Here is a 24,433-nt window from a genome sequence, read left to right as displayed (position 1 = left end):
TCCAGGTCTCTTATGGATGGCTTCTGTCCAGGTCTCTTATGGATGGCTTCTGTTCTCAGTGATAAAGTACAAACGCCATTGTTACCCATCCTTAATGAGCAGGAGGAGGGGAAGGTGCGGAGAGGTGGCTAGCTCCCAGCCCTGCTTGTTTCCATCTCGGGAGTCAGTAGTACCCTGGAATATCTTGCAGCTTATTGCTCCCTGTGTAGCTTATTATTTCTTTCTGCTAGCTGACCCTGCTTCGACATCCCTTCCAATCTTAACTATTTGGTGATCCTGTGATAAATTCAACAGACTTGTTTTAGAAAACATCTTTTAAAATACATTGCATATGGGGCAAGAAAGCATGGTGTGACATTTTTCATTCTTAAGAAAAGAAATGAACAAAAATGGGACCTGCGATGGTAAAACAGGAATTGAAGGCTATGCTTCCCTGAAACAGAGATACCATTCTTTCTCTGTCATGCTGAGACTGGAAATCTTAAATACCTTAGTTTGATGTGCAGACTGCAAGTCTGACTTGTTTTATTCCCCTGAAGTTTGCAGTTAATTTTTGCTTTCTCCAGAACACCTTTAACGTATTCCTAACACACACCTGCGCTTTCACCTGCACTGAAACATTTTTAAGAAACTTGAATTAGGTACTGCTGTAAATTCTGGTGCTTGGCTTGTGTCAGAGTGTTTGCTTCCTTCCTAAGGTCATTCCTTACCTTTCTCTGCTACCTGTATTTTTGCCTTTCTGACCTGTTGGTTTGCTTTATTTGAAGGTTTCAAATGGGATGTTTTGGGAAGGGGAAAGGAAAGGAGGTATGGTAAATGTACTGTAGTATTTTATCTGACAAGTGGTTATTATTGGTAATTCAGTTGATTATTAGTTTGAGAGAGAGAGAAAGCATCTAGCTTTCTGCAAACTAAGCTTTCTTGAAGGACCATAAGGAAAACAGCAGTTTCTTCTGCTATCTAGCTGGTGCTTGCCTGTTTGACCCTTTGTATCTTTTGAGCCATGTCATGCCACCCTTCCTGGCTCCTTGTCTTGGAATCCACAGTGCAGTCAGCAAAGCTGTCTTGAGCTCCACGCCTTGGGATTTCTAACGTGTTTTTATGCTGACTTTTTGGGGGAGGCATCTGGGTGTGGGGTGGGGAAGAAGAACCTTGGTTTTACTTTTTCTGCATTCCAAATTCCTTTTCGCTGGTGCTTGCAGAGGAGACAACAGAAGGCTGAAGTAATGCTCTGTGAAGTTTGACAGTATTGAAGGAGAACCTGTTGACCTGGCTCTGTCTGTTTGCCAATTCTGTTTTTTCCTTTGCGGTATGCTGTTACCCTGCTGCTTCAGGCAGCAGCCTGCAAGCTTCTGGACAGCTGTCAGCCTGCGCAGACACTGAAATTCCTTCCAGAGGAAGCTGCAGCTAGGGACGTGTAAGTCAGTTACAGGAGCAGAGAGGCAGATTGTTCGGGCTTGCTGTATGCATCTAGGTAGGTCCTAGGGTGATCACTAGACTTAACATAGGGTATTTTTGACATTGATTTCCAATATTCCAGCATTGAAAGCCTTTGTTCATCACTCTTCTCTCTTTGTATCTCCTGAACTTGTAGAGAATGTGGCATAACTGGGTGAAAATGACATGCTCAGACTTCAGTTACACCAGTAATTCACAACTTGTTATTTTTTTTGCGGTTTCACTTTGGCCAGTGAGCAGACCAGAGTGGGTGTACTGGAGCCAAGAAAATGGAAGATGCTGTTGAATCCTTGTTCAAACTATTTCTTTGCCTGTTTGTTAAATTGCTAAATGCCTTTGGCAGATAACCCAAGGCAAAACAAAGGTGGAGGGCTGAGAAACTCCGTGCCTCTTCATACACCCTGTCTAGAGCCTGACTACCTTTTCATGAGCTTCTGTGAAGCTTCTAGAAAATGCCTGAATGCTAAATATTAAAATAGGAGAGAGCAGATAACTGAACCAGGCTCTGTATTTTGGGGTCTCATCATAGCAGCATGACAGCAGGAGTTTCACAAATGATAAGCCCAGTTTTCGTGATGCCTTTTTGAGATACTAGTGTTATGGATGAGGAATCTTTTAGATCTCACATGTTATCCTGAATGTAACATGAAAAAATGAAAGCAAGTCTAAGGATAAAGTCAGCTTGAAAAACAAACTAGTGATTGTGGCCTCAGCTCAGTTAAATCACCCAACAAACCAGACTGTATCCGAACAGTGAAGGAAGAAATGAAGAAATGAATGCCCTTTTTTAGAGATGCAGCTTAGAAACTGGAGAAAACTTAGCAAAACCATGCAATTTGAAATTGCATTTCAGCTAAGTCCTGAGTCTCCCAAATTCTTCTTTTCATGATGAATTATTCTTTTCATTGATATCGTTCATGCAGCCTAATGTAGTAAAATGGAAGTTAAAGCTGACAAAACCTTTTAGTTTATTTAGAAGAATAAATTTAATATTAGCTGCTCTCTTGTCACGCACAGCAGTCACTGCTTTTAATAAACGTTTCTGCTAGTTGATGTTGCTGCGTGAAATTAGAATGGCTCTCAAATATTTGGCAAGTAAGATGATGTTGAACAAACTACACTTGAACAGTTTTTTTCTGGAAACAAAAACATTGAGGCTTGCATCAGGTCATGAAAGAAAAGCTGAATTGTACTTAAAAATAGCATAGCTGATGCAATATTCAGGTTAATGTTCAAGCCTAAGTGTTATACCCGTAACGTGGGCTCTGGTCCTGCAAATGGCTTAATAAATGCAGAAAGTTAGTGTGGCTCTTGCAGTATTCAAGTCAGGGAAGTGCAGTCAGTGGCTCTGCTTCAGGGGGAGTGTAGGATGTAGGAACCAAAGCTAAAAGATTTGACTTTCATCTGTCTGTTTTTCCCCCTCCCCAGGTGTTTTTGTTTGTTATTTGAGAAACAAACAATATATTCCGTGAGTATTAGAGTTAAAATACAAACAGGTAGCCCTTCTAGGACTTCCTCTTGGAAATCCCTTTTACTCTGGCACTGCTGTTATCCCTTTCCTATTGCCATGCTTCTCTTCCCTTCCCTTTGCCCCTGATAATTTAAGTTCTTGCATCTCTTTCCTCTTCCTCTCCCACTGTAATTTCCCTTTCAGTGGCTGCCTGAAGAAGACACGGTGCTGTTGCTCTCTGAGCTCAGGATGTGCAGCCTCGCTGCTCCAACAGGGGAGGTGTCAAACTGGATTTAAATTGAACCATCGATTCAAAAGCTGTTGTGTAGGGAAGATGCAGCAGAAACACTTCGTCCTTTATTTTTTTTTTTTTTAATGACCCTATCAAAATTGTGGTAGAATGATATGGGCAGTAATCTCGTGGAATCTGGAGTGGTTTATTCCTTCAAACCATTTGAGTGTGGTAACTAGTAATTTGAAAGTTCATGGGGGTTTTAAACTGTGTGTGAACTAAATCACCTTCTAGTAATGTTTAGTCATTTGCTAAATAAAACGAGTAATTCTAATAAAATAAGTGGAAGGGTTTATGGCTAAAACAGCTACGAACTCCCTTTTCCTAAAGGAAAAAAAGAAATGCTTTTTATGTTTAAAGTTAGCTGCAGTTCTGAAGTGAATTCAAGCTTGCTTGAATTTGAATTCCTCACAGTGACTTAGGTTCCTCCCGTTTAATGGTGTGCTTTATGGCTAGTCCCTGTGGATTAATCAAAACTGATATTACTGTCCATGGTGTCATGCTTGTTACCTCAGGCTATTTACATTCTACATTTATGCTCCAAATTAACAGGAAGTAGTATAAACTTAGTTTATGGTAGGTGGAAAGCAGGGGAGTCAGATGATACTAACTTTCCTGATTGCTGGCTGCTGAGTTGACTTAATTTTGTTTTACATTCGTATTTAGGACACTGCTCAGATAGCCATCTCTTATTTTTGACAAAGAAGAGGGAAGGAATTTGCATTGTGTTCATGCATGCCGGGGAGTGCATGGGGAAAGAAGACACTTTTCTGGTCTCTTCCAACCTAGGTGATTCTGTGACATTTATTCTTCCTCTCTTGGCTTTCCTTTTAGAATGCTTACAGTTCATAGTTTCTTTAACTGCAATTTAACAAGCAGGGGTAAGAAGGATGTTGGTCTTCTCTTTTAGTGTATAATCAATGTTATTTTGCTGAAGTTAAGTAGCTTTAGGTTTTGTAGAGCTTAAATCCGAGAGATCCATGTAATGATTCCTTTCCTTAAGGGCTGGGGTTGTATGTTTAAATTACTTGCTCTTTTGACAATTACCTGCCAACATACATGCCGCTGAAGGGTGTTTAAGTGGTCCTGTTGCAGTTGCGGAGTATCACCCGCCCTGCCTCTCTTCATATCCCAGTTCTGTCTTCCCCCACTTTGGAGATGAGAATCGTCCCCCTTACTGTTTTGTTGAATTCAGAATGTTTCACTGCAAGTTTTTTTTTAAAAAAAAAAAAAAAAAAAAAAATGCAGTAAGTATGAAGACATTCTTATTTGCTTGTGGTAGTGGCACATTATCAATGCTCTGTTAGTGCTTTCGTTTTTCCTAACACTCCTTTTTTTCTGTCTACGTATTTGAAATGTACAAGAGAAGAACTGATGAAGCAGAATGTTGAGTCATAATATCAAGATACATTGATGGAAAGAACAGGCTTCTGCTTAGCACAGACTTGAATATTCCGTATTCCTTAAAGTTGAGTTCAGTTTGTGTCATAAAGAATGTTTTATTGGTGCACTGCAACACGCCGCTTAGTGCTCACCAAAATACTTCTACAGCTTCTCTCCAACAAAGTTGTGCAGTTGCCTTTGCAAGTATGACTAGAATGTATTTTATTGGGTACCATCAATGATTCTTCTGTCATACGGACTGCTTGAGTATATATGCATGCTGTGTTTTATAAACCAGAGTGCAAGAACTTGACTGGTAAAAGGCAATTCCCTGATGACTTGAAAAAAAAACACAACACAGGACATTGAAAGATTGCCAGAGCTAGGAAAAGCAGAGTGTTGCAGTGAGCTGCATATTGAAATACGAACTTGGCAATTCTGTCTGAAGAATTTTTCCTTTGGACTGAAGTCTACCGAAAAATACTTAATAAAGGAATAGAGAGTTACTTGATGTTGATATATAGGATTGTTTGCGTGAAAGATACTCAGCCTAATGCTTGCCTAGCCAAAAAGGGAGGAGAGGAAAAAAACAGTTATGCTGTATAAAACTCCAGTCCAGTTTGCAAAATGCTTATAGGGATTTCAGTTCTGTAGCTCTTGAACTATGACAAAGAATTACTTAAAACTTGGGGAAACAGCTATTTGGAAGAGTAACTACACTTACTGCAGACTCATTCTCAGTTGAATTCTGTGTAATGCTTAAGCATCTGAAGAAGGATGCTAACATCATCTAGCGAAGGGATTTTGAGCACGTGCAAACAATGACTTTCACTTTATTAGGCATCAGTGTTGCAGTTTTCCTTAAGCTGGCTATGTGAAGCTTTGTCTTGTGTTCTTTGCTTTCCTCCTTGTATTTTTGGTTGACTAGAAGATGGAGTCCTAATAGTGTAATAATTGGAGAGTGTGTGAGATAGTTTTGTTACAACCTTTCCTACGTGTAGAAATATAGCTTGTGAGATTTTTGGCTTTTATTTTTCTTTGATAGCTAGGAAGCCCCTCAGATGAAAATACACTAGTCTGTTCACATATACTGTGCTGCTAAGATCTGATAACTGTAATGCAGACCTCTCTCTGGTCCTGCTGCAGACTAATTTTAGAATCTTGCCTTAAAAAGAAAATGTGATGGAAGGGAAGGAAGGGAGCCTCACTGGTCTTTTATAGGAGAGCTGATCTAAGGAACTTAACAGGCAGAAGCATTTTATTAAATATAACAGCTATTTTGAAGAAACGGTGATTTTTACATTTTTGCACAGATTAGGCAACTAATTTCATGCTAAAAACCCAGTCATGCCAATAATTTCTGCTGTATATAGTTGTCAAGCTTGCTTTCAAAATAAGCTTTGCATGTTGTATGTATTGATCATATGTAGAGGTCTTCAGTAATGATACAAGTGGTGTTTTCTATCAAAAGGGTTCTTAGTCTATTGCATATTTGCACGAGTGTGTGGGAAGCTCTTTTTATTTGTCCTGGATTGCATTTATTTTTGCCAATGAAGTCTTTATTTAGATGAAGGAAAGAGTCCTGTGAGATTCAGGGTATGGTTAAACCCCCCAGATCAGTTAGTAGGGTAAGTTTCTATTTGGTATGGATGTATGGTGTCTCTGTGCCTTGTTCCAAATAATTTTGTGCAAGCCATAAGTCTGGGCTAGAAATAGATCTTGGTGTGTGCGTTCATGTCTATTTTATTGTTATGTATGACTTGATGCTGTGTTTTTCCTTTCACACAACCTAAACCAAGTGCTAATATTTCAACAGATACAGAATGACAGGCAAACATTGCACACTGGTATGCCTGTGAAGAGGCACTGCCAAAGCTAATTGTGTCTAGTGCAAAAGCTGGGAGTTCTGGCTGACCAAAGCAGGTAGGTGTGAAGGTGCTTGCATGGAGAAAAGATACAGGGGAATTCAGCACAGCATCAGCTCTACTTAAGCAGAGCCAAATAACATTTCAGGTGTCCTTTACCTCAACTGACTTCTGAGCATTTGACCACAAAACTTGCGGTGGTCTTGCTTCAAATCATATTTGGGAAGAGTCATGCAATTTTAATTTGATACCAAAATATGGATGAATTTGGGGCAGTGGTCCAGTAAGTAAAACTATTAAGTCAGCAAACCTTCAGAAAGTGTTTTTTATGTGGTGGTAGCAGTACAAGATAATCAAAAATTACATTTTTCATGTACTGTTACTACATAGTAGGCAAAAATAGTCAAAAATGTAATGTAGTTCTAATCTAAAATGTAACTTCTGTGGGACTTCTTGAGTTTTGAACCCAACAGCCAGATTCCATGTTGCACAAGCATCATGGTGTGCTTGCGCATCATTTGGAAGTCATGACTCTAAATTGGTTTCTGTCTCCACTGTCACCAGATCACATTAGACAAAAATAAGCCTTAGTTACATCATGCCGCTTCATAGTGCTGGAGAACTAACACAGCTTACAATAGCATTTGACATCAGTTTGTGCCTCAGCAGGAGGAGTAAGTTTGTAGGAGACAGTTCACTTTTGGCCATAGAGTTTCTATGGCTGAGACAATGGTCAAGCCTGTTGGTCAGATTACATGCTAGATTTGGAAGGACGAGAACTAGGAACTTCTTATAATATAAAAGATGTTGAAATTAATATTTGATATTAAAAATAACATAGGGTTGTTATTTTTGTATCAAAAAGGGTTGAATTCTGAAATGTGTGTTTCGAGTACTTTCCAAAGTAGAACTTGTTAAAACTGAGGACTTAAAAAAAAAAAGGGGGGGGGGGGATTATTTGCCTAGGTTTCATTTTCTCTAGTTCATCCATGTTGTCATTTACTAACATAAACCCATTAAAAATATAAAATACATAGATTTATATTATATATAAATCTGTATGTGTCTGAGTAAATACCTGTGTGAAAGGGATATTTTTGCTGTATTTGAGTTCTCCAGAGACCATAGGCATCAGAGGAGACTTTGTAGAGATGAGGAAGGGTTAGAACCCACGTAGAAAAACTTTGAGCTGTTTTCATCTGAAAAATCAGTTTGGGGAAGAAAGACAACAAAAGAAACCCACCAAACGATCCACCAAAAACCAGCACTGGCATCCGGTCTGGTGTGGCTCTGGAGCTGTACTGGGGTAATTCCTAACATTGCTTGCGTGTAGTATTTCAACTTCTGGTTTCTACAGATAGACCCTCAGCAGAGAACTGTAGGAATTACGTGAAGATTGAGAACTCAATGAGGAAAACCTTTTTTTTTTTTTTTTAAAAAAAAAATCTATTAAAAAAATCTGTAAGAAATGTATAGAAGCTAATTGCATGGACATGGAATCATATTCAATCAAGTAAACATCTGTTTAGAGCTGAAAAGGAAAGCGCTAAACCTCTTAATATTAAGAAACTGCTGGTTTTGTGTAATTTCTTCAACTAAGTTCAAGGTGTGCGTAAGTACTGGGAGTACTGTAACCTTTGTCACTATTGTTGGCTTTTTCTTAAGGGAGAAAAAGCTGACGACCTGACATCATAAAAGATGTTATTTCTTAAAAACATTGCATATCAGCTCATGTACTCTGCCTAGTTGTTCAGAGCGTAAGATTTCCCAAAGGCTGAATAAAGTCCCGTCTTTCTGGCAGAAATTTGTTAGTGCCAGTAAAGTCTGTTAATCTGATTTAAAACGTGTTTTAATTAGGCCATAAAAGGTTTGCTATCAACAGTACTTGGCGTACAAAGTTGACAAGAAACAAAGCATGCTGATAAACTGTTTACATTGAAAGAATATTTAAGTGATCTTAAAATGAAAATAACATTGTTTAACAAGTACCCATTTATTTAATTTCACAAAACGGATGCATCTATTAATGAATTTATTCTTACAAGGCAGTATTTTTCTATAATCAACCAATTGTTGAGTTTTATACCCCTAGTATTTTCCTGCTGTTCTGTAAGCTTGAAGAAGTACTGTCTGTATTTCTCAAACGTATCGTTCTGTGACAGCTTTATACAACTTTGGAATTCTGTCCTGCTGAATTTGGAGAAGCCGTAGTTTTTTACCACTCCTAAACGGGGAGTAGGAAAGCTCCTTCAGTGAGCGGTACCCACGTGGATCTCAAGTAGGTCCTAAGTCCTTGTATGATAATCTAGACAGCTCTGTGGCCTGCAAACGTGTGTAGTAGGCTGTTCAAGAAACTGAGCACAAAACATTTCTGGAATGAGGCCAAATGCTTTAAAAGCAATTCTGAAATTCAGCAAGTCAAGATTCCTGCCATCCCAGTTGCCTGCAAGTTTAGCTTTTAATGATGGCTTGCATGACACTTAACTTTTTAAAATCAATACTTTGATTTATTGTTCTGCTGCCTCTCTCTTTCCTGAGATTTGATAATGATTCCTGATGTGGCTATTGTAATGTTCAATGACTTCTTCCTTTCTGTCCCCTCAGTTCCCTGCTCCTCTCCCACTCCCTGAAACCAAAGTAGATCAAGTTTTGGGAAACATTTTGTGTCACTGGCTTGAAATGGAAGCAGCTAGATTTACATTCCTGGTGTTGATACTTCAATATCTATGTCATGTTGGTGCTGACTTCCAGGAGCAAGGTGCTTTACTGAAACTTGTTGTTCTTGTAATGTTTATTTTGAATAACAGTTCAACCAGATGCTGGTACATAAATCCTGCAGTGGGTTTTCAGCCTGCACGTTTCTAGAGGTATGACTAAACCAGTGAATGGCGGCAGGGCAACAGACGCTTCTCAACCTAGAAAGTTTTGGTTTTGTAGCTGCAGATACTCCGTATGGCCAGCAGCACTTTAAATCTAAATAATTGCATGATTGCATGATGCTGTAAGACTTCAGTTTGAGAAATAATTAATCTAGCTTCAGGAATTATGAATCAGATGCAGCAGTTTGCTTTCTGTTTCCATGTTCTTTCACTTGGATCCTCTAGTAGTTGGAGCTGCTTTTTTACAGGAAGGAAAATAAAGTGTTGCTGCTTGTACTCTGTACCATTTACAAATGCACAGACTCAATGTTTTGCTTATTTTGCAGATGGTCTTCCACAGAATTTACTCACTGTTATTTAGAGTTTTCTTTACTGGCTATGGAGCAGAACCACAATGCAGAAAAATGGGGATCAGTCTTCACTGTCTCTTGATCTACTTAGTGGCAGTGAAACCTGCTGTGTAGAGAATGTAGAAAAAAGCGCTAAAGGGAGCTTTGCTCCCAGCATCTCTATCGACTGTCAGGTCACTATGGAAAGACAGACACTGCATTGATCCCTTTCTTCCCACAAAGGAGATGAAAACACGTATTGTAAGATTCCTTAATGTCTTCTGTATGCTCAGAAGCAGAGATACCAGGGCCTTCCTGACCTCATCTGTATCTGAAGATCATCTACATATGCTGTTCTTGTCATCCCAGCCTGAATTTTTCCCTGCTTCAACTAGACGGATCCCATCACAGCCTGCACTTGAGGTAAATCAGCAAACCACAGTACAGTGACTGAGAGAAGAGCTGTTGTCTGTTCAATTCCTTAAGCTGGCCGAACACCCAGTCTCTGTAGCAGGAATCACTTCTGAAAAGGCAAAAAAAAAAAAAAAAGATAATCCTCTCCCAGAATTCCCGTAAGAGGAATTCAGGTACTTTTGGATGACCTGTTTCAGGTCTTTCTGCTTGTCTAAATCTTAAAAGAACAAAGGAGTGTTTAGCTGTTTCAGTCTGAAATACTTGTCAGCATATATAAATTAGGCTAGTATTTTTCATAGCTAGAACACAAACGTGACCATTTTTCTTATTCTTTAGTGTTCAAAACAAGTCTACAAGGGAAGAAAAATGTATGAAAGAATAAAAAGTAGAAATAAAGGGTTCTCCCCCTTTATAAAAAAGGAGAAATACTGTGACCTTGATGTAAAGAAATGAACTTAAAAACAAGTTATTCCTAACAGCGTGTTTCAGAATGATCTCACAAACTGTTTTGCTGCTTATCTACTTTCATGAGGAAAACACCAGTGCACCAAGTTCTCATGGATGCTTTTTTTCCTCAGGTTTTGTGTTGGATCTTTGTCTCCTCTACAGAACTGCTACATGAATAGAATATGACCAAGTAATCTTCTTCTCCACACCCCCTGAAGCCTGAATAGGTGATTTCATAATGACTAGTATGGTCTGGAGTCTCTTTTTCCAGTGAATAGGATCTTTCCCTCATTATAGAGAAAGTCTCAAAAGCAGCTTTTTCTTAATATTACAGAGACACTAATCAAATTGTTGTTTAAAAGCAACCTATGCTAAGCTGGGTCACACTGCTTCATCTGGGTTGATTTGCTCTGATACGTTCTATTGCTTTGAGCTGGAAAGGAAAATCAACTGAGGAAATGTTTAATAGCATTTTAGGCTTCGACACCTATCACCTGAAATTAAGCCTGGAATGCTGTGTATGGCATTGTAGCTGTGTGATAGGTATTATCAAGTAAGTAGCAGGTACTGCCAACTTGAAAAGTTGCAGTCAAGCTATTTGCAAATTATCTAATAAGAAAGAACTTTATAGTCACAAGGGTGCCTGAGAAGATACGTGCTTCTAATTGTACTGTCCTTTTGTGATCGTTTTTTAGCCAGAAAGTAGATAACAGTAGAAATTCTTTTCTTGAACACGTCCTGTTTATTATATTTTCTTTCTCTTTTGTTTTTATCGTGTATCATCCACGTTAATGGAAGTGGAGAACATAAACATCATCCTAGAGACATCTAATGGCCAATTACATTTACGTATGTTTTGGTCAGTTCTTTGCATTCAGAAGGGCCCTCTTTCACAGGAACAGGCATGCAGGAGGAGAAGACTCAACCTGACTCTCTAACCTTTTGAGTTGATATTAAATAATCAAAAAGCCAGTATTTTGCCAAATTGAAAAGTATAGGAACACACCTTGGTCTTAAGACATTTAGATGAAAATATCCGAGCAGATGTCACGAAGTTCCACTAAAGGATGGTTAATCTTTTTTTTTTTTTTTTTTCCCCCCTATAAAATAGTCTGTTTAGGGCAACACCTCATACCTTAAATTGTAGTATCACCATGTTTGTTTGTCCTCAGGAGTCAAGAGGCAGAGCATCTTTCTGCGTGCCCAAGTAGTTTCTTTGGAACTGACTTGCTGATTTTTGTTTCAATTAGTGCAGGATATCAGGTTCTGTTATTGATGGCTTTCAGTCACCTGTTTAAAATACATATGAAGCATTCCTATTTTACCCTAACAGCAAAAGTTAAAGATGCCTTTTTAACAATATATTATTGCAGTGATTTGAATGATGACACTTAGGTTTCATTCCAGCTTCTCCTTGTTACCCGGAGCAGCATGAAGGAAGGACGGAAAGCTTATAATTGAAGGACACTCAAGATACTGAACTATACAAAGCGTTTTTGTTAGGTGTAGGGTCTAAAGGAGAGAATCGAGGGGGGAAAAAGCCACCAAAACTGCTCCCAAATTAATTATAGGAGAAATTGCATGAAATGCATCTTCTTGGTTAACTACTGGACTGCACTTTACCTGCTGTCCTGAAAGCACTCTGATAAAATGGTGACATCTCATCTGAGGTATATGGATCGACAGCTACCCACATGCAAATACCAGGCTGTTGGTGTTGTGCAGAAGTTACTGCAGTGGGTAATAGCCAGTAAACGTGTACGTGACTTATACATACAATTGTGCTTTAAGTCCAATTCTGTACTATCCTATTGGATGCTGGCTCCTTGCTACTGATAAAACTTCACTGGAGCCTGTCGGTCTTCAGAATTTATGAAGAGGAAAAATTCTGCTCTTGTGCATTGATAGTCTGTATTAAAACAAGTAACAAAAATAACTTCTAGGGCATCTAGATTCTCAGGAGAGAGGGAAAAAAAAAAAAAGGAATATTCTACAAATCCAGAAGCCCAGTCAGTAACTTGGGTAGTTTCTCAGCTTTCCACAATTATATCTCAATGTGTCTACATAGAGTCAGAAGATGTCACAAGAGATTTAAACTGCTGTCAGCCCTTGATCAATCTGATTTTGCAGAAGGATAGGGAAAAGGATAGAAAACTTGAGATTGGAATCAAGTCTTTTACAGAGGAGCTGGAAGTAGGGTTAGGGAGTCCTTGGTAAGGGAAACATTCAGGTAAGTATAATTTCTTCTTAAAGAGACTTCCTGTCTGTGATCATGGGGAGATGTTCATTGCATTGCAATAGATGCCATTTTTAATTCTCTTCAGAGTGAACAGAGGAGAAATTTGGATTTTTTTCCCCCCAGAAATAAAATCACATTTTTTTTCCCCACCTACATCTCCTTGTAACAAACTGAGAGAACTTTCTGGACAAAACATCTTATTGATCTCATCTATTGGTAGATGTCTTAACAGTCTTGAAAGTTCACAGTTCAACACCTTGGGTTTTTTTTGGCATCAGAGCATGAACAAACTGCATGTCTAGTACTCATCTCTTGTCATCCTCCCCTATTACAGTGACTCTATGTGTATGTCTCTGTGTGGCCGAAAATGAGGGAATGCAGATCATTTTCCAAGAAGTTACCAACTAGCACTTTTCCTTCCCCTCCAGTCTTTCTGCCTCCCTACCCTGGAAGTATGGAGTCCCTGCCTCAGCCTACGGCTTCATTCTTTTTCCAGCTGCCCACAAAAGTAAAGAACCAGTGTGAAAGTTTGAAGAAAGAATCCGCTCAGAGGACTGAGTCTCAAGCAAAAGCTCCAGGTTGCAGACTCAGAAAGAAACTTCCTTTGGGGAAGGATCTGCTTCCAGGATTTGCTCGTCTCTTTTTCCTTGGGCAAACAGAGTTCTTGAAGCAAACAACAGGGTTGCAGGTAGGTAGGGCCCCTTTAAACCGCCATCCACTCAGGTGTGAAGGATGGACTTTATGCTGTTTCTCTATGCTTTTTTTTTGTTGATGTTGTCTTCCACTTCTCTAGGCTGAGAGAGAGAGAAAGTGTGAGCAACTTAATGAAAAACGTGGGGGAGAGAGAGAGGAGAAAAAATATCCTGGGTACTCGGAAAGAATGTTTTTATACCTCTTGCACAAGCTTCCTGTTGATGGGGTCATATTTGCATTGGAGCTCTGTGAGGCTCTAATGGCACTCTTTGTCTGACTCTTTTCTATACAGGAAACTAAGTCAAGTAGAAATTGGTGGCTAGGGCCCAGGTAAAGCCACTGATTGATTGTACAAGGCCCATAGCCACATCATTTTCATCTCCTCCCTGTCTCTTTACACCAATGTTAGTTAGCTTTGGATGTGCAGTAAAAGGTAGAGGCTACCTGGTGGGTTTGAAATCCCACTTGGTTCCCAGCAGTGACAACGTTCCCAGTTCTAAACCTGTAAATATGTTCTTCCTTCAGAGGAGTCTGTGGCTGCTGGGTTTGTCCTGTTTCTTTCTCCATGTGAAGGAAAATGACTGGAATGCTCTGAGAAAGGAAGGGGATGTGCTGCTAAGCCACTCAGTCAGCAATTTCGAAGGCCCAGATAAGGGCTGTCAGTAGAATCAGTTCAGGTAAATTCTGCCTTCCTCGCTTCATGCTGTGCAGAGCAACAGCCTCTTCCTTGCAAACATCAGTAGCCCAAAGTCAGACCTCTCTTTTTCTCCAGCTATGTCATTGCTGACGCAGGAAATTTATTCCAAATTTCTTTAGATTTTTTTAGCAAAAGGTGTCACCTGAGAAGTGGCAATATAATTCTAAGGAGATTTTACCAGTTCCTCTTTGATGCTGAGTGAAGTCGTTTGGAACTATGTTACGTGCATTATTACTTTGGTGCATCTTGTGACTCTTCTCTCCCTCTTCATTCCCTCCAAATCGCTTCAGGACACCTTCTAACCTTTATACTGCGTCACAAGCCTTCAGCAGAAGATCTTGAGAACCATTTATGTTGCTGGAAGATGACTGGGTTTGGATCTTGGCCTTCCTTAAGCAGGATCTCCTGGCAAAAATGGGATTGGGAAAGACATGACTCCTTTTTCCATCACACAGAGCCACCCTAGATACGGAAGTGTAGGCAGAGAATTGCTTCTAACACGGGATTCTTTAGGAAACTTGTTTGGTCTCCCATGGTCCTGTTGTTACAATGTCATAAAGCTGTTTTTTATAAAACCTAAACCTGGCATCTTGCTATCTGAAGATGGAATCAATAAATCCAAGTTTAAGAGTTTACAGGTCCAGTAATGTAATCAGATCTTGCTGACCCCTGCGTAGGAGATGCCACGTGAATCTGTGAAACAGGGTTCTGCTGTGGTTCGGACTGAGATATTTGTAAAGCCTTTTTGACTTACAGCCTATTTAAATGATGATAAAGCATATAATGAAGATTCTTATGGAAATGACGTTTAATTAGGCTTTCCACCTCTTCAATTTTATTTAAAAAAAAAGCCAGAAATGTTAACAGTTTTATGAAAAGTACTGCATCTTTTGAGGTTTCCTGTGGTTTTCTGTAGGTAAAAGGTATATTGGAAGTGCTGAGAGCTGTGGAAGTAGAAAAACATATTTTTTTCTTTAAAAAATTATTGAAGGTTGAAAAGTTATTTGTTAGAAAGCAGAAAGCTCTAATTGTCTTCCCCTAAGGGGATTCTGCAGGCGAACGTAAATTAAATGTCTTGCAAGATCTCAAATAAAAACCTTATGTTTGGCAGGAGTGACAAACACACGCATGCCCATGTATTTTTGTTCTTTTCACTATAGGAAATGACTTTTGAACAATAAGACTGACTTTTAAAGCTCAGATTAGGAGAGGGGGAAGCTTTGTTCAGAAGCTGAGTGTGAGAAGGGGTGGCAGGAGGGTGAACCAGACCCTCTGGCAGTAGGTAAAGAGCACTTTCATTTTCCTGTTTTCTGCTTCTGGCACTCGGAGGAAAGTAGACAGTGGTGCTTGAATCCAGTAAATTTCTGAGATCAGTCACCATGAAAACGTTGTTTTTAACTAACGCCTAGAACTTTCATTAAATTCACCAGCATATTTAAATTGTTGAACTGTCTTAACGTAGCCCTGAGGCTACTGCTTCATGGCAGTTGTGACTTCTTATTATGCTGGAATGCATTGCAGTCTTGGTACATTCTAAAAATAATTGTTCAGATGGTGCTGTTTAAGTGCATACTTATGTAGTGAGCCATTTTCATTGGACTTCTTGAAATTTGGCTCTGCTGCATGGCTTTACGACTTTTTTGCCATGAATATCAGACTACTTTGTCTTGCTTCTTCTGTGGTTATCAAGTAAAATGCTAAATTTATAACCTGGTATTTTTAGAAAACTGATGCATGTGTTAAACTATGCAACCACAGTAACGCTTGTGCACTTTAAAGTTTGAATTTGATACATTAAACTGATTTCTTTAATTTTTTTTAATGTGGAAATGTGCATATGTGTATGGTGACTCTGAGTAGTTGTTACAGGTACAGACCCTTGGACATGAATTGTGTGCATAACAGGAGTAATCTGGAAGGTAGAAGCTGAAGATCTGTGAGTCTTAGAAATAAATACTAACATCTGTGGTTGGAGAGCTGTGCCAGTGGTGCTTTTAGTTGGAAATACCTGTGCTTTTCTAACTTCGGGTCTGCTTAAGGTTTGATACGTTTTGTGCCTTCCCTAATAGGTTCGCTTACCTCAGCCGCAGTTCTTGGTCATTGTGTTCTGTAGTGGAAGGTGAACTTATGACCATGAAGTACTGGTGAACACTAAGCGCTTACAGTGAAATAACAGGGGCACTGAGAACTTTCTAGTGTTACTGTCTCAGCTGCTGTCTATTGGGAGACCCAAAATGGCTTCCCTTGTCCCCCTCCTCTCCATAGTAACAATTAAAAAGACACAAAGACTGTTGCTTTTATAAAGTCAGTGTTTTGATACTTGTGTATCAGCATTGTCAGCGTACCATTATCGTGCTCTGGGTTTTGCAGCTGGAATCCTGGATTCTTGATACGTCTTTAGAGCAATAACTCCTGCCTTTGTGTTATTAAATAATAAAGATGTCTAAAACCATTTTCTTCTTGTTTATATTGTGCTTAACGTAATTGTATGAGTATTGAGTGGCTCTCTTCTGATTGTCTCCAGAATGTCAGGAAACGTGAAAAGCACGGTACGATTTTAGGTTTTGAATCCCAAATACTAACAATTTTGCAGGATAAGCTTGTTCCTGTTTTTCCTTTTTGCCCGCTTTAAGATTCCTTGAGCATTAGAACCAGCTCACTCACTGTATGTAATTCTTTACATCTCCTTTACCAGATGCCAGTCCCTCCTAACTGTTCCATATCCAGTCAATAAAATCCTGGCTGCTGACATCTTTTCTCCCGTCCAAGAAAAGCTATCTTGTTTAACCTGAAAGATGTGCTTTCTTCACACCTTCTCTCCACCCTTTGTGGCTTGTGTTGCAACCTTCTCTGTTATGGGATGTTTTGAAGGTGATGGAGCCTTCTGTAAAGCTTGAGAAATTCCAGGGAAAACCTTGCTGAATTCTTCTACTCCTGTCACAACTAAACCTATTTTTTTTGAGATGCTTTGTCAGTTCAGAGTATTTTTTTTTTTTTTAAAGGAAGCACCAAAAGTGTGGTCTTTCTATAAACAGTGTAGATTCTGGGGTGTTTGTCCCTCACTTTTATGGTGAAGAGGGGTGGGTTACAAAACCATCAGCAGTTTACAATGAACTTCTGAAAGTCAAAGACTGGTTCCATCAGCAGTAGTGTACCGTAAGTTGGGTTGGGTTCTCCATTTCTCCTGCCCTGTCTGTAGGGCACTGGGATTTGATTGAGTAGAAATGACAAAAATATTTTTTTAAGCTTTTTTTCTCCTTGAGGAAAGGAGATAGATACCTTGGTTTGCCAAACATGTTACTGATTGCTGAAAGAATGCATGTGATTTGGGGGTTAACTGAAAAAAAGTGTTTTTTTGAAAACTGGGAAAAGGCATTCTCTGAACAGCGGTGCTAACAAACAGTTGAACCGTTCCAGTTTTGTTACTTGCATGGACTTTATGAAGAATTGGCAGCTGCACAGCTCCTAAGCCAGGCCCATAAATGATTCAGGTTGTTATCAACAAAGTGAGGTGAGTTGGCGGGTTGTTTCAGGGATTACTGGGTTTGGCTGCTTAAGATGCTGGATTGTCTGAACGGCATGGAAGGCATTACAAATCAACTATTTAAGAAAAAAAATGGTTTTGAAGACCGTATTAAGTTGGTTTCTTTCACCACTGGCAGTGGTACTTTCCTGATCTCTCCCAACACTTTTTTTCGGTGAAATATGAAATCAATGTTCTGTCAAACTGTCCGATTTTGTTTCATTTCCATGTTCCTCTCTAATAAGTGGGTGGCAGTTCCTCTCTCACGAGAGAAGGAAGCTCATGTTTCTGCTTTTCCTGAGTACCAAGCGGATATCAAGAAAATATGTGGGTTTTGGGCTTCTGTGACAGAACAGTAAATGAAATCTATCAGATGGGTATCACCTTTGTGGGGAGAATGGACTTATTTATTCCCATTGAACATTGTAAAAGCTTCTACAAATGGCTAGAGAGTCATATGGCTCAGGGTGGCTTTTTTCTTGGTTTTATGGCTTTAATGCTGATAAAAATATGAAGGAATTTTCAGCAGCTTGTGCACTTTCTTAGATTGCTACCTTGATTAAAATTGATTTGACTGTCTAGGCAGTAGAAGTTTACAAACATTCAGCTTTTTGTTGATAGGATTTTTTTTTTAAATGCTAAGTAAAATACACTGTTACAGACTTTTTGCATAGAGCTAGAGAAAGAATGGAAAGGCTCTCTGGAGGTGTAATTTTACAGAAATTACTGCTGAATTAGAGATCACCTATTTTTCCAAAGCTTAATAAGGCATAGTCAGGAAATCTCAGCTCCTTGAGGTTGCAGTTGAATTCTGCTCTCATTCCTTGTGCTGCTGCACAGTGTCTACCATGGCATTGACCAGGGAGGGAGGGTATTGTGAAAGGTTAGGAAGTAGAGTTGAATGTGAAATAAAGTGAAGTGGCATTTGGACGTGAAATACAAATCTCTAAGAAACTGGAAGTTACCTTGAACTCATGAGCCCTGAGTAGAAAACATCCCCTGAAGTGATTCATGGGGGTTTTTACACACCTGCTGCGGCTCTTGGGGGTAGAACTGCACAGAACAGTGAAACTTGAAATACCTTTTAAGATGTCTTCCTGATCTGTGGTAGTACTTTGCATTAGACGAGACAGCAGGAAAATTAATTTGCAAAATCTTTTTAAAATGTGTAAAAGATAGAGATGAAACCAGACTGAAGTGCATCAGAACAAATGAACAGATAACTTCAGTGCAAGCTGCTGTGTAAGCACGGGATGCTTCTGGATCATTCTAGAGAAATTTTGGCTAAGCTGGGTAGTGGAATAGCACAGGAATTGAATACACAATCAGCTGATGTCAGAGCTCTCCCTTGTCAGGCAGAAAATAACTTGCAGCAGTTGTTGCTTACAAGAGGGTGGGGGAAAGAGCTTGAAACCAGCAAAGTCTGGGTTCCTGTGAATCTGTCGCTCGTGTGGTTGGGTTTTGTGGTGTCTGAAGTGTGAGCTCTGATTTGCAGCTTCATTACGCCTTTGTCACTGTCACTGATTGTTTGTGACCCAATGGTGTCTAAAGCAATAGAGTCAATGCTGCCTTTTTGTTTTTTAAGGAGAAAGTAAGCACAAGTTAGAAGGGTTCCTGGACTCGCCCATTTATTTTTATACAACTTTTTAGCACTTGTGTACCTTTGGAAGCTGTAGCCCTCTGGATTTGGTTGAGATTGGAAATAGGTTAAAAAATTTAATAGGGACATAAGTTTGATATGAAAGTCTTCATTCTTGTACTAGGTTTTGAGTATTTTGGGGATCAATGCTTTGTTGTAGTGTACTGAGGAGTGTTCCATGAGTTGTGTTCTGTCCTGACATTTCTATTCATTTTATGCTTACATTAGTGATACCTTTTAAGTACGTTCTATGTTAATGCTAAATTTAATGTAATTATTTTTAGCTATCTTCCTCTATTCTTGCACTTGGCAGACCTTTTCCATCTATCCCCCTTATTAAGAGTACTCTAAACAAGTGTTGAATTACTTCCTTTAACTAGCTGAGAATTGTTGTTTCTGTTCTTATTAAATCAATTCTGCAAATAGGAACGATGAACAGTAATACTACACTTCTCCAGAGAATAAATCCTAAAACAAACAAAAAAACACAAGGAAGCAAATTGCCTCACTGTATCAATCCTCCTGTTGTGTTTTTGGAGAAAACTGCTTGGAGGACTCGAGTATCCACCTGTGGCTAGCATTCAGACCTGTGCTTCCAGCGTGGCAGTTCTGCAGCTGCAGGGCTTTTTGTTTGCCTTTCCAGGTAATTGTAACACCCAGATTCCTGCCCGTAGTTGGACTCAATTTACTGCTTCAGATTAACTTTGTCTCCTTAAGAGACTTCTTTTCATTCTGAACCTGGTGGCAACATAATGCTAGAAGGGGTGTGCTCCTCCTGCCCATTCCTTATGACTTTGCTTTAAGTTAAATGTTTTTGTAAGAGCTTGAGCACCATATGTAGATCAGTGAGATAAATCTAGGATCTCCACTTGCTCGTACACTTAAGCAGTGGATGTTTTGTATTGCCACATTTTCTTCCCCTGAACTGCCATCTGTTTTTTCCCCTCGTGGAGTGCCTGCTGTTTCAAAATCAGCCTTACTCTGCAATGTGGTGTACTTTAAGGCAGAGAGGAGAATTTCTGTAAAAATGCTGAAATATATGCAAGATGTTGTGACTTGACAAGCTGTTTGTATTTGTTCAATTTGCACGTTTCTTTGCATAGAGTACAGAATTGTAAATTGAAGATGCTTGAGAGCCACATACGTGCCAGGCCTTGGTTCAGTGAGTAGTCTCCTTAGTTCGATTGGCATGTGGAGCTGAGTTATGCTCAGGACACTCCTTCGTGGAAGAACTCTTTTGTTGGCTGCACTGGAGTAGATGATGTAGTGACTGGCTTTCTGCGAGTCGTCTTCTGGCCTGAAGGAACCTTCTTCAGCTCTAGCTAAAAGGAAATAGAACAAATCTGCCTCAGCCCCTAACTTCTTTTGCCATTCTTCCTTCCTAATGAAGACTTTTTTTTTTTACCTACTAAACCCCCCACGCTTCTTGGTGAATCTTCAGCTATTGGATAACTCTAGAAAATACGTCACTTTCATTATGATGAAATGACTTAAGTCATTTTCAGTGACTTAACTTATAAAATACAGTAGTTGTAATACTAAAAAAAAAACCAACAACCCCAAATACCTCAATGTGTCTCAAAATTCAGGAGTTTACCTTTTTCCCTAGAATTAGTCACTAATTGTGGATGCTGTTCCCACCTTGCATCTACAGTTATACTTAGTCTGTGGTTTTTAAGGCAGGTGTTTTTATCTGCTCCCCAGATGAACCTGCCTTTCCTTGTACCCGAAGCTGAAAATTGTTCCCTCAAAGTTCTGCCTTGGGTCAGATGGCATGGCATGTTTTTATACAGCGGTTTCACTAAGACAAAAATCCCACTAACTTGGAGTTAGAGAACTATGATATAAAGTAAAACAAGATAAATGTTTCTTTTTAACACGACTAAGAGTAATTACCCCCAAAGATTGGGGGGTTTTCACTTTTTCCCATAGCTGAACTTTTGAAAAAGGAATAGTTAGTATTAGTGAACGTTGTGGAGCTTTGTTAGTGAAGACCTGCTGCTTACAAGCCCCGTCCCCTTGTTACCTAGTTTGACTGTTTGTCACACTAACCTTCCTTTTGACTGCCAGTAGTATTTTCTTACTCCTTTAAGGATAGTTTTTTAGCTAAACATTTACAAGTTAATACATATTTTCCCTACTGTGCTGTTTGTGACAGCTTTAGCGATGAGTTTCCTTTTGCCAAATTAAAATATTCATACAGGTAAAGAAAGTAAATATATATTTGTAGTGTTTTACGTAAAGTTTTATGCTCTCGTCTATAGAACAAAGCAGTGTGGTTTTAATCCATGCAGGGATGTGTGTGGAAATGTACACTGAAGTGTGCATAGCAGGTAACAAAGGGATCTGTTGTTGAGTAACGCTACTGTGTTTTCTTTTTACACTGAAGAAGAGTTTTGGAGATGATACTCTGTGTTGTGTGAGACACGTTGAAGGGTGAGAGAAAAGTGGTAAAGTCTTCAGCTTAAGATGTCTTAAAGAGTTTGCCTTAAAGAGCTGCTTCATAGCACTAGTTGCTCATAATGACCTTTAAAATGAAAGCTAGATCCGACAGAAGCTCACAGTAAACTCACACTAAATCAGCTAACACGATTACGTGCAGAAAGCAGGCTCAGATAATGAATTCTAGGAGGAATCCTGCTGGAGTTACACCTCAGTTTGTGGGGAAGGCTGTGGGTGACTATTTTAAAAGCATGGATGCTGTGGGAGAGACAACTGCTTTCTACAGCTTCAAAACCTTTCCTCTGTGTACACTTTTAAAGTGTTCAATAAGCTAAGCATGAATTTACATTGACTTCAGGCTCCTGTGAGAGCACATTGGAGCATCAGGTATATTTTGTGTGCAAGCTACATACATAGCGCTGGTGCAGAATATCACTTTGGTAAGCAGCTTTGAGGATTCAGCTTAAATTTCTTCCTTCTAACCTGAAATTCCATCAAAACCAGCACCTAACCATTAAATAGACAACACTTTTAAAATATTTTTCCATCATTTCACACTGTAACTATGCTACACGGCCCTAGCCCTTAAAGAGTCTGCACTGATGTTGAATCTAATGGTCTGGTCCCTGCAAGGAGCGGTGATCTGTTCCTGCAGCAGTGGTACCCGTTTGTCATTAGACACGGCTCTAGGAAGCTTTTTTTAGGCCATCTGTCACTCGTGCGTGCTGCTTTTTTGACTTGACCTGAATGCTCTTGCCCTGTCAAGGTTTAAATGCTGAGCGCAGACTGATTAACAAGGCATTAAGTCACTTAATTCTTTCATTTTCAAATAAAGTCTGAACATGGTTGTGGTGGCCACCGGTTTGCATTTTAAGTGAAAGAGATGGGTTATGTCAGCAGTATGGATTTTTAACCCCTTTGTGGTGGCTGGTGTTTTGCAGTTCTGCATCCATCTAAAATGGTGAAGCTTAAATAGAAGTGCTGAATCTGCTTGCTCGTGGTAACTGTTGGCAGTGATGAAAAGCAGATACTTGCCTGACTTCAGAGATGAGACACTTGTTAATGAATATTGAAAAGTGTGCAAGCTCGGTTCAGAACAAGTATTTGTAAATTCCTTTTTTTTACATAAGAAGCTTCCTATGGTCACAAAGCAACACACAATTTATCTTAGTGGCTTAGTACCTGGTACCTGAAGTAGCTCAGTGAAACTTGGAATAAAGTGGGCTAGAATTTGAGGAAGGTTGAATTCTGCCTGCTAGCAGTGGTAATGAAATGAATCATCTGACCTGCAACTGAATTGTTTTTAGCAGTTTCTAAAGTTCAAATATCATGGCCAGGGTATTTCTCAATCACAGCCATAGCAGTATGTAGAACCAAAGATCCCACTGGAGGGGAAAAAAGTGGAAATATTGAGATACTTTTGCTTTAGAAGTGGATTCGAATGCTGAAGTGCCTCTCCTATTTTTTTACTGTATTTATAAGAGCCTCGATTCCAGACTTCTATTTTGAGGAGATGCTTTTGAATCCTGAAGCCATCTATAAAAAGATTTTCATAAAAGGATCTCTCCTTCATCTAAGAGCTCAAGAGGATTCGTTAATGCCACTTTAATTTCCTGTTGGTGGGGAGGGCATAAGAGCAGCTAAAGCTCTCCTTCTCCGCACGGCTTTAGCAGAGGACCCGTCAGTGCATCGTATCTGCTGAATCTTCTCGCGGGCATCGTGCTCCTTGGGGATTAACGAGTTCTGTACAACACTGCCACCAACTCGTGGCGGCTTGCCTTTTTTAGGATCCCGTCTCACTTCATACTCCCAGCTGATGCGCTCTTGGAGGGCACGTTGGTATTTCTGGTAGGCAGAGCTGACTTGTGTTGGCCACCCAAATTACGGGGTACCTGCTGACTCTAAGCACGTGCTTCTCTGGCATCACTTGCTCAGAAGGAGGCAGTGCAGAGGGCAGCTCTGTTCCCCCGATGCTGTGCTGAGCGGTCCTCCTGCCCGTGCTGCTTGGAGGGGCTGTGCTGACGTCGTGGCTGGAGATTTGGGGCTCCACTCTCTTCCTTGTTCAGCTTTTGTTTCGTACCAAAATCCTTATTTGTTTCATCGTGTTAGAAAAGAGAGATGAAGCTGGGACACGTGCAAGGAGAAGCGAGACAGGTTTCCCAGAGAGGCTTTTCCCAAGAACTCTGTAAGGATTGTGCAGGACTTGGTAGAGTAAACACAAGTATGCCGGGCTTATCTTCCCCTCCCTCGCTGTGTATCTTCTGTGTGAAAGGTTATTATTCACGTTCCTGGAGGCCAGGGGAAGATAGGGAAGCTTATTGCTTGCAGATGGTGCTTAGCATGCAAAAATACATGCTTTCTGCCTCTGCGGAGACATAACTCGGAGAACATCTTACACAGATTGGCTGTAACTTTTTTAATTGCACGAACACAGCCGAGGCTGGAGTTTTTTGTTCTTCACCAGTCCTTTTTCTAGAGCTTATTTTGACGTGATGCAGACCAAAGAAAACTTAGCAAATTAGTTGTTGCAATAAAGGAACCACAAGTTTACTGAAGTCATCATTTTGATTGCCTTTTAAAATAAGACTGAAAGTATAAGTGAGACAAGGAAATGGGCATTGAGCCGTAAAGACTTTCGTTTTTGCGTTATACGTGCACTTTGGACTAAGCACTGTACTTCTGA

General features: G+C 39.7%; 1 protein-coding gene and 1 long non-coding RNA gene across 2 annotated transcripts in view; both read left to right on the top strand.

Moving 5' to 3' along the window:
• TSC22D1 (TSC22 domain family member 1) overlaps positions 1 to 24,433 on the top strand; it is an 86,047-nt gene that overhangs the window by 23,353 nt on the left and 38,261 nt on the right. The window lies entirely within an intron of this gene.
• The window catches only part of LOC118164782, a 39,272-nt gene continuing 22,264 nt past the window's right edge, over positions 7,426 to 24,433 (top strand). Inside the window, exons 1-3 of the long non-coding RNA XR_004749670.1 lie at positions 7,426 to 10,744; positions 13,185 to 13,444; positions 14,437 to 15,924. This is a non-coding gene — a long non-coding RNA (uncharacterized LOC118164782). The remainder of the gene's footprint in view (positions 10,745 to 13,184; positions 13,445 to 14,436; positions 15,925 to 24,433) is intronic.

Source organism: Oxyura jamaicensis, chromosome 1 (assembly GCF_011077185.1).
Source record: "Oxyura jamaicensis isolate SHBP4307 breed ruddy duck chromosome 1, BPBGC_Ojam_1.0, whole genome shotgun sequence".
NCBI classification, from domain to species: Eukaryota; Metazoa; Chordata; class Aves; order Anseriformes; family Anatidae; genus Oxyura; species Oxyura jamaicensis.
Note: the sequence above shows the minus strand (reverse complement) of the source record. Positions and strands in the feature narration are given on the sequence as shown.